This window comes from Narcine bancroftii, chromosome 5, assembly GCF_036971445.1.
Source record: "Narcine bancroftii isolate sNarBan1 chromosome 5, sNarBan1.hap1, whole genome shotgun sequence".
Classification (NCBI taxonomy): domain Eukaryota; kingdom Metazoa; phylum Chordata; class Chondrichthyes; order Torpediniformes; family Narcinidae; genus Narcine; species Narcine bancroftii.
In genome coordinates, this window is record NC_091473.1 from 112,631,804 (window position 1) to 112,646,283 (window position 14,480).

Here is a 14,480-nt window from a genome sequence, read left to right on the forward strand (position 1 = left end):
AATCGTTCTCTATTCCTTTGCCTCAGAATTTTTTCAGGCACTCAATGGTCATATACATCAATTTCTTTGGAATAATGAAGTGCCTAGGATCTTCATGAAGAAAATGACATGGAATATAAATTTAGTGGGATTAAGATTGCTGGATTAAAAAAAATGTTATCTAGCAGCCCAAGCAAGGTTACTTCCATCCTTTTTTGAAGAGCTTTCCCTCATGGATCCAAGTAGGATTACATAGAGTGAGGGAGAGGGCGGAAAATTATTTTATTTACAAATAGAATGCCAAATTAATAACAAAAAAAATCCACATTTCAATATATATAGATTAAAATATGACAGGAGATGAATGAATTTATTGGAATAAAGGCGGGGATATCACCAAAAGCACCATTGTACCAGAATGAAGTATTGCTCATGAATTTGGGTAATAAAATTCTAAATTCTTGGTATGAAAGGAATTACACATATTGAAGACTGTTATGAGGAAGGGCTACTTGTGTCCGTGGAACAACTAAAATAGATAGATGTCTTGTTGAATAGAACCTTCCACTGCTTTCTTCCATTAAGGTCCTTCTTGTGTGAAAGATGGGATCCCACAATGGACCCACTTTCAAGTAATGAAAGGGATGCTATGGCTAGAAAATGCACCCAAATTTATAACTAGGATGTATTTTGTTCTCCAAGGCAAAAGTGCTAAAATAGTCTTACAAAGGTTCAAAGGTGATATCCCCGAAAAAGAATTATGAAAAATCAGAACTCTGAAGTTATATTTTTTATATTTGTGTGTTTGGGGGGGGGCTGATTTTGTATATCTTTAATATATTTGAAGTGCATAAAAGTTCAAAGATTGTATGAATGTATTTATGGAAAATGAAAAATAAAATATTCAAAAACATGAGTACAAATGATCAATCTGGCAAGAACATTTCAAGTATTTCTAATACATTTAATCATTCTTAGAATAGCCAAACACTTAAATAAACTTTACATTGTTTATTCAAGTACCTTTTTTTTTAAACAGTTAAAAAAAAAATTAAACAACTAAACACTTGCCAACATTTCCATACCTCAAAAATTTAACAAAAAGTGTGTTGGGGATGGGATAGGTGAAATATTTTTTTTTTGAAGTTTACTTTAATCTTCTCTACCCAAATGTCCCTTCTTTAAATCTCCATTAAAACCCATATAGTTTGCAAAGCTTTTGATTGAGGGAGACTGAACCCAACCCACTGCTTGGATTTACTACACCAAATTGACATACATCTGTTTTACTTTTTCCCGATATGGATGGCTAAATAGGTTGACCATCTGCACCTGAAAGCTGTCTGCAGACTTCTGTGTTTTACCCAAGCTATCTAGCTGGGGCAGGTTCTTTGTAACTCTTAAATCCTCTATGTCATGGCCCTGCCACTTGAAAGCCCTGACAGGCTTTGTCCATCAATTAGATGTCAAAACTTTTTAATGAATTTTAAATATGCTTAATCCTCAAACACATTTCAAACTTAATTCTTTAAATTATTTAAGTATTTTTAAAGAAAATGAAAAAAAATCTTTAAACTAATAAATAATTGAAAAATTAATTTTAATTAAAAAAAATAAACATACATACAGCATGATTACAGGCCCTTCTGGGCCATGAGCCTATGCAGTCGAATTACACCCAATCGTATAACCCTGTACGATTTTGAAGGGTTGGAGGAAAGCCACGCAGACACAGGGAGAATATACAAACTTCTTACATTATGCTAACTTCTACACTAGCCATGCTGCCAACGTATAATCCACAATGGCGCTTTACATATAGGTTGGCACAATAATGTAGGCTGAAGGGCCTGTACTGTGTTGTTATGTTCTAACCTATTCAAATGAAAGGGCTCTCCATTTTCTTGACAGCCCTCATTGATATAAAGCTGATGCTCAGAACCTCACTGGACTTGATGAGGCCAACACATGTGTAGGCAGGTTGATGTACCGGCAGATGATCTTGGACTTGAATGGTAAGTACGTCATCTGAGTCTTCCTGAGGTATGAATAGAAAATGAACACCAAGTCCCTTCAAAAGTACTATCAGTCTTCCAACATCAATCTAGTAACTCTGAAATGGCCTCATGTTTAGAAATTTGCATACATTTGTTATACATGATTTGGGACCTCTCAGCATAAATCTGATGTTCGGCTGACATCAGGTACAAGTAACAACACCATTCAGCGTGCAGTGTGTTTACCAAGAGAAATTGCCCATTTAAGATGCAATCTAAAATAAGAAGCAAAAGTCTCAATAAGTGAACAGCAAACAATAAATTATAGTCACCTCTGGGATATTGATTCAGCCTTGGGATTTTTCCATGTTCAACTTTTGAGCCTTTTGATGCACTCATGATGCAGGAGCTAGACCACTCAAGTGAGGAGAGTGCAAATGGAACACAGAAGAAAGTAATCTCCCAGCCTCTTTCCCTGTTTTCCCTCTGCTTCATTATAGTTTCTTATGCTGTGAATGACTTGTAGAGTTTTTATGGGGTAACTTATTTCCCAGCAGTTAGCGTGGTCAGAATTCAGAACTATGAGCTCTGCAGAGAACTCCCACCTGGAAATTTACAGATATTTCTGTATCATTCAAGATGTGATTTCACTATTTCATGATTTTTCACAAGTCACTGGTTTGGGCACTGCAAAACCTGTTTTGCGCACCTGTGGAGTGCGAACTCTAATTTCTCAACATCTGTGTCCTCTAGGCTGACTGCATCTATCTCAGATTGAAGCTCTCCTTTAAAGATGTCATTTCAACTGCCATTTTACATGGGTGAGTTTTAAGGTCAGTTCAAGCCTTATTCACCTTGGAGGTAAAATCTGGGTTAATTTAACTCCAATTTAAGTACCATTAGACAACCTCCCAGCACGTTACCATGTTGGTACAAATTTGCGTGACGCTCGGCATGTGGATATCTATGGGATTGGTGGCCAGACTGAAAATAAAGAAAGTTACAAACCAGGTTTTTAAAGATTCTAACAAGACAATAAAATGGGGAGATATTTCCTAATGATCAAAGAATTCAAAATTCATGAAAATTTACAAAGGTAGAAAAGATAAAACATAAGTAAGAAAAAGAAGGATGGCAGCAAATTGTTGCATGGGCTAAAGATTGATGAAAATAAAATGTCGTGGAAGATATGGAAGACGATGTATTATTAATGATTCTGCAGTTAACTTGGGGGAGGGGTAAAAGAAAACTTTCCAGAACCTTCCCTGAGGTGAATGTTTTTGATTGATTGAAAACAGCCTCATGCAATCAATCAAATGTTTTTTTAAATCCAGCCTTAAAAAGGAAAATGTAGGTGAAAGAAGGCATGCAAGCTTTCATTTTTTTTTCAGAAACAGGCAACAGAAAAAAACATTTTATCTTATAATAATAGTTGCTCCTAAGGTTTGAGCTGGATTTTGCTGCAAAATAAGTGGCATCTTATCCAAAATGAGGACTCAGAACAGTTGTTACAAATAGCCAATATTGTTAGCATAAGAAAAGGTTCCATTATTGGCATGTAATACTACATTTAGAATGTAACATACATGAAATTCTTTAACTTTTTGTCTACTGTAGTCACCATTTTGTCCAGCACCTCTCACAGTTGTCTCCCCTCCAAGTACTGACCAGTCCTGAGCTTGCCTAGCTTCCGAGATCAGACAGTCTCAGGCATATTCAGGCTATTAGGTGCTGCTAGAAAGTGGGCAATGCTACCCATGGAGAATATTGCTGCACACTTGTAAAGAAACTGACACTATTACCATGGCAGGTTGCCATGACCTTCTCCAAGGGATTGAATGCAGGCCAGCAGAGGACTGTGGTTTTACTGCAGAGCAGGTGGTGAATGTCCACTTCCCAGCATTCAGTTAAAATAAAATATGCAACTTATCATGCATGTTGATTTTTGGGATCAATTACCAACTAATTGAATGCACATGTGTATCTGCACACACATACACATGCATCTTAACCTCCCCATCATACACACTTGCCTACAAATAGAAATTTTCCATACATGCATGTATCCCAAATGCACAGTCCCACCTGCATGCATGCAAACCTACACACATATACACACAGATGTGGTCTTGTGCTCACTCATCCCTATTTACACAATCCATTAATGTGCATTAATCACCCCATGATTAAAGGTCTTGTGTTGATTTATTCCCTATCTAGTGATGCAGGCTGGATCAATTCCCATCATCTTTGGAAAAATATGCGATCCTAATTCTTGTGACAATGTAACTGGAGACCCATATTCTGATAAATCAAAAAAAATTGCAGGAATATTGCTAAAATCAAACCATATCTGAGATATTATTGAAATTATTTTATTAGTTTTAGTTCATGTTTGCACAACTTCATTTATGCAGCACCTTCCAAAGTAGAAGCCCCTTTCACACTTGCATCCCACTAAATTGGCCATTCAGTGTCCTGGGATAGGAATGAACGCTTTCAGACTTGCAAGGAGCCATCCCCAGGGTTAGGACTGTTCTACCTTCTACTGGTGCAATTATCCGTTTCACACTTGCCTGATTGTAATGCAGCGTATTGTTCTAGGGGTAGAGGCAGTCAATCCCCAGTGTGAGATGACGTCATCTAACGCTGGCGTTGAGCTGATTTTGCTTTCACACTTGTCACTTTAAAGGCCGATTGGCATTTGATTCCTGGGATCACTTGCAAGTGTGAAAGGGACTATAGAGAAGGTAAAATGTCTTTCAGCCTCTGCAAATTTGGATCCAGGGGTGATAATAGGTGGTATTCAGTCATAACAGTTGGTGTTCAAACGAAGTAGGGAGGCCTCCTCTGGTTATTTAACCTGGGGACCGGGCTTTCCATTGATGCAGTCTTTGATCCACTCCCACCGCAGGTATTTTTGCTATTAATTGAGCAGCAGAAACTCTACAGAATTTAAATAATATTAATTTGAATGCTGGAGAATCATCAACTAAAAAGAATGCAAAGTTTATTATTAAATATTGAGAAGCAGCTAAAATCTGGGATCTAATAAATTGAGTTTTCACCTTATTCATTACTTCTGCACAGAAATCCTTTCAGCTTTTCCACGGAGTGCCAAAAATATTCCTTGCTTTCTGACTGTTTTCAATGGAGATGTTAGGATTAGGTCCCCACTTACACAACCCCCACCATGCAAAACTATTTTTGTCCAGTAAGGTGATGATTTCTGAGACCTATTTTTCAGATCTGATTACCAGATATGTGGTGGAGATCATTACTCCTGGAATAAGTAATACAAGTCAGATGAATTTTCATAAAGGTGCTAAAGGCAGGAATGAGGCAGAAACCTAATTAATCATGATCCATAAATACACGTTCTCTGTTTAGTTAGTGTATACATTTTTCAGGCTAGAAGCGTGCCCTGAAGAGAGAAATTAAATTATAGACTGACTTTTAAAATCACAGATATGGGTCTGAAAGCAGTACCTGAATCATGAAGCAGTGTACGTTAGGTTCTAACTGCACCAGACTGCTGGTGGCATTGAACTCTGAAACAAAAGAACACTGTACACCCATGTTTGAGCTGAGGTGAAATCCCTGGAGAGCTCATTTTTAATTTTATATAAGGGAACAGGCAGGAGCATTTGATTTGACCCAATATCAAAAAGATTTAATACTGATTTTCTACTATAAATGATTCCTAGGCCAGACTGCCCCATAAGCCTCATACTTCGCAAAACATTGGTTATGTATCTTTCTTGCCCAGTTTGATGAGAACTGTGCAGCTGAAACAGCTCCTCGCACAGAACCACTGGAAAATATACACAACAGCGGCACAATTTGTCAGCGTAGCAGATAGCACAATCCTATTAATTGCCAATGACGTCGGTTCAAATCTGGCGCTGATTGCAAGAATTTGTACATTCTCCCATTGTTCACATTGATTTCCTCTGGGTGCTTTGGTTTTCTCTCATGTTCCCAAGATATATAGGGTGGATAGGTTGATGGGTCACATGGGCAAAATTGGGCAGTTCAGGTCATGGGCCTGAATTTATTGTTACCATACTGTCTATCTAAATTATTATTAATATTAAAATGCAGCTCCAATGACCCGTGTTTAATCCTTATCTTGGATGCTGTCTAGGTGGAGTTTGAATGTTCTCCCTTTGTCTGCAAGGGTTTCCTCCCACATCCCAAAAATATGTTGATTTGTAACTTAAATAGCCTAAGTACGTAAGAGAGAGATAGAATTTAGGGAGGAGATTCTGGATAGGTAAAAATGAGTGCTGATGGTTCATAGAAACGAAATGGGCCAGAGGTTCTTTCATTGTGCTGTATCTTCCCATGACTGTGGTTTTATGACTATGATTGTAAAAGGTCAATTAATTCTTCCAGTGGGAAGTAAATAAAGTTCACCTGTTATCTTCCTAAATTCTGGCATGTTAAGGTAAAGATATATCTTCATCTTACTATATTGATTATCTAAATTTTTCTCTCAATATTTGTGTTCTATTTGTGACAGATTATGTTATATTTTATATTGTATATAGATATGTTTTAAAGGAGATAAATTGTGGCAGGTTTTTTTTAAAATAGGTCACAGACAAACACTTCAAAACAGATCTCATTTAAAATGCCAGAGTTCTGCTCAAACCAGACAGTCCAGCCTCCGCGTGCCTTTGCAGAAACTTTGAAGAATGCCTATAAGAACTTCACAAGTAGGTGCTAATTGGGCATGCAGTGGAGTAATGGATTATTGTTTTGGAAAGCAGAAAATGAACAAACTCAGAAGATTGGGTCTGGTGCCGCAGTCTGAGTACAGTTTGCTGTTCTAAGAGGGTCATGAGGTTTTCTCTGTGAGAAAGATAGAGAGAGAGAGACTTCAGTTCTACAGTTCAGCAGCTGGGACTGGAACATAACAAGCTGGCAAGCTTGTGGAAAAACCCCATTTTGAAGATGAGTTGTGAGTTCTGAGTCCAGCCTGGTCAAAGCCCTTGTGGTCCATATAAGAGGAGAGGACTGGCTCCATAATGTTTCACTTGAAATAAGGGAAACAAAAATGAACTCTGTGGTGACTTGAAAGAAAGAGGTTATCATCTGGAAAACTCTGATGGGGTATGTTTCTTTGGCAAGCCACTGACATGGCTGATTTAAAGGAATCAGTTTGTGTCCAAGAACAACAAATCTCTCTCTGAAAACCAACAAGAACCTTCCTGAGCAGTAACCATTTACTTTTCAAGCACCAAAGCCTGGTGAAATTCATAAATGTCAAATTCTGTGCACAAAATAAGAAATGCCTACAACCAGTGAACTTGGAGGAGATTGGACTGTGAATTATTCTAAACTTACACATCAATTACATACACATGCGCCTAGAATTAGAAGGGGGTTAAATTAGGTTAAGTGAATAGTAATAAGTTAAAATCTGATCCTGTTTTCATATTTAAAGATAATTAAAAGTAACTTTTGTTTAAGTAACCATTTGTTTTGGTGAATTTCCATTACTGCTGCATTTTGGGGTCCTCTGGGCTCATTACATATTGGATAGATGAATTCAGCCAAATGAATCACTGAACCACAACACAACTAGTTTTGTAATGTTGCTTGCCCTTGTGGAATAAAAGGCAAGAATCTTAGACTAACCAAGCCTTTTCAATATTAACCTTCTTAAGGAACAGGAGAGGTCAGATGGTGCTCACAGTTACATTTGTAAGCATGTATCCAGTTACCTGCCTGTTCTTTCAGTTTTACAGTAACTCAGTGCCTAATGGGAGGAAGTCACTACTGATATTTGATTCAAATATAAAGAGGTGAAATAGTCATTAAGTCTTTTATGTGAAAATCAATTGTCCCACAGACAGATGATGAACTACAGATGGGTGAGCTTTATAACATAACTTCTCAGTTTCCATGCCATGGGATTTAAACTATGGTCAAAAGTGCTGATGTTTTCCAGCAGATGGTGCAGGCCGGGTGTCTGGAGACGATTAAACAAGTGACTCTGCTGTGGCCCAACCTTCTTGGTGAACTCCCATCACATGGTCAGGTTAGTTTGCTCCCTGCTACTTTTATCATTCATTTACACAGTTAGTCAAATGACTGAGCTGGGACCATATCCTAATGGTCTTCTCCAGTCAGATAGGCATTTTGGACTGACTAAATAATATTTTTCCATGGCCAATTTTATTATTTTTCAATTAAGTAACACTTTCCAATGAAATGCAAAAAAAATTAAGTAATGTATAGGATTTTTCTCTACTTGTTTTTCAGTATCTTTAGATACTATATTTCATTGTTAGATTAAGATAGATATCTACCTGATATTAAAGCACCACAAGGATTAGCCCTCAGAATTTTTACACAAGTCCTTCAGCACATCATCTCGGTGCTGTACAGTTTCCATAGAGCATCAAATCGGAGGTCAATGCACAGGTCACCGGGGTCACCCTCCGCCTCCCGTTCCCCACCCATTAATGGGATTTACTGTTTAAAGGGGGCTCACAAAATGAGGGAGGGCCCCTACCACCCTGCATGCCGCATCTTCTAGCTACTCCCATCAGGAAAAAGATACAAAAGTGTCAGAGCCGGAGCAAACAAGATGAGGGACAGCTTCTTCCCAGGGGCAGCGAGACTGCTCAATAACCACTAAAACAACTCTGTGACTCCACTATTTATTAACAATATTTTAATATATCTGCATATGTACTGTGTTTGTGTATCATTTGTATATGTGTTACATCTGTACGTGTGTTTTGCAGTGTGGACTGGGGAATGCTGTTTCGGAGGGTTGTTCTGGTACAATCGGATGACAAATAAACTTAAACTTGATCTCCACTAATCCTATTTATCAGCATTTGCTCTGTGGTTTCTATACCTCAGCAGCTAAATGCTCATCCTGAATGTTATGAGAATATTATTATCCACTACCCATTAAGATTCCAACCACCTTCAGGGTGAAAATATAATCTTCTTCTAAAACCTTTTATCCTTACCCTAACCCTATATTCTCCAGTTTTTTTGATATGCCTACATTGGGAAAACGTTTCTCATTATCTACCATCTCTATGCTTCAAAATGTTGTATATCTTATTCAGCTCCCTCTCCCTTCAGTCTCCTCTGCTCCAAAGAACACAAATCTGGTCTCTCCAGTCTCTCCTCACAACTGCAGGGCTCCAAGCCAGGAAACATCCTTGTGAATTTCCTCTGCATCATCTCCAATGCACTCATATCCTTCTCATTTTGTGGTGGTTTATGCACACAGGCAGTTCCAGGTTTTAGGATTGTCCCCATGACCATCCAGACTTCGGGTTTCCAATCGCAACAGTGTGTTTGCAGGTGATTCTAACCAAAGGAAGCTAAAGGCAGAGATAATTTCAAATGGTATTATATTCCCTGGGTATTATTTGGATGGTGAGAAGCCACTGTTGATAGTATAGTGATGGTATTGAAGGGAAGGAGAACTAGTGTAAAATTTACAAGAAATAAACTGTTAAAGGTTTGATAGCTGTAAATCTAAAGCTGCAGATTAAATTGATGAATTGAGGTAGTGTACTGTTATTAAAAATATCACAAATGGCCACTCCTCATAGAGATTTTGGGATGGAGAGATGGCATACTGAACTTTGTAGCTGTATTCCACTTGAGAAGCTAACTTACAATTTACGTAATAAATATAAATTTTTTTGGAAAATAGGGAGCCCATATTCACACTATGTTTGGTTTAAAAATGTAATGGACTCTCTGAAAGCCCATCTGCTGTTAATCCTTGGCTTCACTATTACTATTGAGACTTTGTGAAGTATTATTTGTTTTCTTGACATTCTCCATACTTTTATTTATTTATTTATTTTACCTTTTTTTGGTATATTCTGAAGGGGTGGATGGGTGGAGGGTGGAAGGGAGGGAGGGAGGGGGGGATTTACACATATGTAACAGCACAATAGTGGCACTATAACTTCCAGAAGGCATTGAACATGGTATTTCCAGTAGGGAAAGGGCAGCTAAACTCCAACATCTCGATGGGTTGGGAGACCATGCCCCTTCAGAAAGAATGGATGAAATGTTGTTGCTGGCATCTGGCAAAAGTCCTAATATGTTATTTGAGCAGCTCTTTTAGGCTCTCATTATCCCAGTGTTCATTTGAAGACCCAAAGGCTGTAGCGGCGGAGGCAGACATTCTATGGCAGGCTAAAAAGAACAGCAAGGAAAGACATCTGCGCAACCAACCCCTCCAATATTGACCCTATGTCATACTCTAGTTGGCAATGCCCCAAAATGGGCAAGCATCCTGTGGACACCTCATCTTGATGTTATTATCACAAGTGGTGGGGAGTAAATGCCCAAAAGTGCCTTCCACCCTGATTGTTTGTGGGAAACGCCCAGGCCAACCGCGTAAGGGCGGCAGTGGTTGGCGAAAAACCTATAAGCCTACTGTATGTTTGAGACCAGTTGTCCCAGTGAAAATTTCTGGTGGACACAGTTTCAGAAGTTAATGTATTTCCACCCATTGTTTTGACACATGCCTTCCGACATGTCAACTACGACTAGTTGACAGTTCCAACATTCTGACCTTTGGCATCAGGAAGATGAATGTCAAGTTCAAGAATCATCATTACACTTGGCTATTCATTATTGCAGCAGTACCCCAACCTTTGCTTAGTGAAGATTTTCTTCGGGCTCATTTATTTCTCGTCGACTTAAAAGAGTGCCAGCTAATAGTTGGAAATACTTTTCAGACTATTCCTCTGGCAGATACCTATATCCCTGGTCTGTGCCTCCAAACATTAAGTAAACCAGTGGATGAATTCTCCAAGCTGTTGGAAGATTTCCCTGAGATTACTCCTCGACAATTTTCTGCCTCCACTGCAAAGCATTTGTACTAAGGGCCCACATATCCATGCTAAAGCATGTCACTTGCCACCAGAGAAGGTGCATTTAGCTAAGGAAGAGTTTGCCAAGATGGAGGAACTAGGGAAAAATTATAGGCCCGACAGCCCCTGGGCATCTCCATTGCATATGGTCCTGAAACACAATGGAGGTTGGCGACCATGTGGAGATTACAGGCTGCTTAATTACACCATCAATCCTAGATTGTTATCTGAAACTACATATTCAGGATTTCTTGTCTAATTTGCACGGAGAGAAGATTTTCTCCAAAATAGACAGTGCGGGGCTATTACCAAGTAACGATAGAGCTGGAAGAGTTTCCAAAAACAGCAATAGTTACCCCGCTTAGGTTGTTTGAAATTTTACAAATGCCATTTGGATTAAAGAATGGTGCTCAATCATTTCAACAGGTGATGGATGGTTTAGGACATGGTTTGACCAATGTCTTCATTTCACTCAACAATATTTTAGTGGCCAGTGTGACCAAGGACAAACATTTGGAAAATCTTCATAAACTTTTTATTCATCTTCAAGAATTTGGACTGATCATCGATCCAGATAAATGCATTTTTGGACAAGAAACCATTGATTTCTTGGGGCATAGGATTACTCAGGAAGGCATGACTCTACTGCCATCCAAAGTTGAGGCCATTACCAAGTACTCAGAATTTGCTATGGTTAAAAGCCTACAGAAATTCTTTGGAATGGTAAATTTTTACCTTTGGTTTCTTCCGGGAGCAGCTCATATCATGAAGCCTCTTTTCGATTTACTGTCCTGAAATGCCAGAACCATCCACTGGACTGAAGAGGGAAACAGCACCTTCTTGAAGACGAAATATTTGCTGACTCATGCCACTATTCTCAGCTACCCAGTTTTAAATGCAGCCACCTCCCTTTCTACAGATGATTCCAGTATGACCATAGGAGGGACACTCCTCAATATATCAACAGGCAATGAATAGATGCTTTTCTTGTAAACAAGAGACTGGATCAACATTACATGCAATTTGGACATGTTAAAAAGTACAAACTTTCTGGGAAGATCTAAACCTAATATTAAACAAAATCACAAAAAATAATATACCAAAAGGTCCAAAAAAAATTCTGTTAAATAATGTAAGAGACAAAAAATTAGGACTAAAATTAGACAGAGCCCAAAAAAGGTTTATTATTATAGCACGAGCAGTAGCAAAAGAATGTATTATGACAACCTGGAAAATGGGAACAAGTCTTAAAATACAACAGTGGTACAGAAATAAACAAGTGTATCCCATTAGAAAAAATTACATACCATCTGAAAGACAAATATACATGATTCGAACAAATTTAACTTTGTATAACAATGTACACAACTGACAATTACAAACAATAGCAAGTGTAAACCATGTAAAAATAAACTTACTGATTTATTACACAGCACAGGGTGCTTTGAAAGAAATGAAAATAAATTATTAATGTTTAAAAAGTAATTTTTTGTGATTTTATCATTTCACCTTTTAAAATGTTCTTGGAAAATATAGAAAAAAACATAAATGATTAGCAAGAAGTGAAAATTACAGCATGAACAAGGCAATCATTGTATTTAATTAGTGATGAATAAAAATAGCTTCATAATTAAATCCATTAGTGGTTCTTTGATGCACAAATTACACATAAAAGTGATTAAACCCAGGATAGATCTTGCCTGTGATAATTTCCATGTGAAATTGGAACAAGCGCTTCCTTGGTTAATTCACCTTCAAGGATTAGATGTTTTCCTGGCATCGTTTGAGCAACTAATAACATTGAAGTTGCACACCACGTGCTTCTCTCCTTACTGATATGAGCTGAAGTATTTGGTTGCAACCTTCAGCCTCTGTTCAATACTCAAAAATAAGGGATTTATCATGCCTTATTTTAACCTCTATGTCTTTTTCAATTTGCATCAATATTTAGAAGCTGTAACTTTCACTGTCCTACCATATCCCCACATGGAACTGGGCCTATCCCATTTTCCCACGTTAGTTTTGTATCCTTCTATGCCGTGCCATTGAAGGATGGGGCAGGACAGTTAGCACACTGTTGCAGCTCCAGCGCTGTAATCCTGTGCTGTCTGTAAGGAATTTATACGTTCTCCTCATGTCTGTATGGGTTTATCCCAGGGGCTCTGGTTTTCTTGCACTTAAAAAAACCTACCAGAGGTTATAGGTTAATTGGGTGGCATGGGCTCGTGGGCCGAAATGGCCTGTTACCATGTCTAAATTTAAAAAATTAAATTAAAAATTTAAAAAAATTATCTATTTAAATGCCTTTTAAACTTATCAGCATCTTTAATGCTGATAAGTGTGAGGTGCTTCATTTTGGTAAGAAGAATCAGAATAGGACATACGTGGTAAATGGGAGAGCATTGAGGAATACAGAAGAGCAGAAAGATTTAGGAGTAACGGTACATCATTCCCTGAAGGTAGAAACTCACGTGAATAGGGTGGTGAAGAAGGCTTTTAGTATGCTGGCCTTTATCAATCATTGCATGGAATATAGGAGTTGGGAGGTGATGTTGAGATTGTATAAGACGTTGGTGCGGCCTAATTTGGAGTTCTGTGTGCAGTACTGGTCGCCTAATTATAGGAAGGATATAAACAGAGTGGAGAGAGTGCAGAGAAGGTTTACCAGAATGTTACCTGGGTTTAAGCATCTAGAGTATAGGGAGAGATTGGACAGATTAGGTCTTTATTCTTTGGAGCGTAGAAGGTTGAGAGGGGATTTGATAGAAGTATTTAAGATTATGAAAGGGATAGACAGAGTGGATGTGGATAGACTATTTCCATTAAGAGGAGGAAAGATTAAAACAAGAGGACATGAGTTAAGAATTAAGGGGCAGAGGTTTAGAGGTAACATGAGGGGGAACTTCTTTACTCAGAGAGTGGTAGCCGTGTGGAATGAGCTTCCGGGAGAAATAGTGCCGGCGGATTCAATTGTATTATTTAAGAAAAGGTTGGACAGGTATATGGATGAGAAGAAGATGGAGGGTTATGGGCATTGTGCAGGGAGGTGGGACTAAAAAGGGGTGTTTGGTTCGGTGCGGACTAGAAGGGCCTAATGGCCTGTTTCCGTGCTGTAATTGTTATGTTATGTTAAACTTAATAATTGATTCCACCCCTCCATTGTTGTTATGTTATAACTATCAACCACTCTCAGGGTGTAAAACAAATTACTCCTCAAATCCATTTTAAACTCTTTCCTCTCACCTTAAACCAATATCCTCTTATCTTTTTATCTCTCTATCATGGGAAAAAGATTTTGACTCTACCCATGAGTCTCCTTCACTATAGCAAAACCAAGCCCAGCCTATCTCATTTCTCCCCATCCCACTTTGTAATACATGTTGGGGGCCTTCTGTCCTTCAGATCATCTCCCTAACCTCGCAGCTCTACCACCAAGGTTTTGGACAGCACCGAGTCTTTCCTCCTTCCTCTCCTTCATTGTCTCCCAAGCATGCAAGTGTACACACAAGATAATGGGAGCACGGATAAGTCCCTCAAGCATGCTTGCTGTGCTTCCCAGGGTTCAATTTCTTCTGATGCCAGATCCCAGGGGATGAAATGGTACTTCTCAGTCTCAGGATGAAGCCTACAA

The 14,480-nt window shown here is 38.5% G+C and overlaps 1 long non-coding RNA gene across 3 annotated transcripts in view; it reads left to right on the forward strand.

Moving 5' to 3' along the window:
* The window catches only part of LOC138762781 (uncharacterized), a 59,128-nt gene that overhangs the window by 10,276 nt on the left and 34,372 nt on the right, over window positions 1–14,480 (forward strand). Inside the window, exons 3-5 of one of the 3 annotated variants that reach the window (XR_011357139.1) lie at window positions 1,891–1,994; window positions 2,730–2,809; window positions 7,939–8,025. This is a non-coding gene — a long non-coding RNA (uncharacterized lncRNA). The remainder of the gene's footprint in view (window positions 1–1,890; window positions 1,995–2,729; window positions 2,810–7,938; window positions 8,026–14,480) is intronic. The other 2 variants (XR_011357138.1, XR_011357140.1) reach the window with 2 other exon arrangements.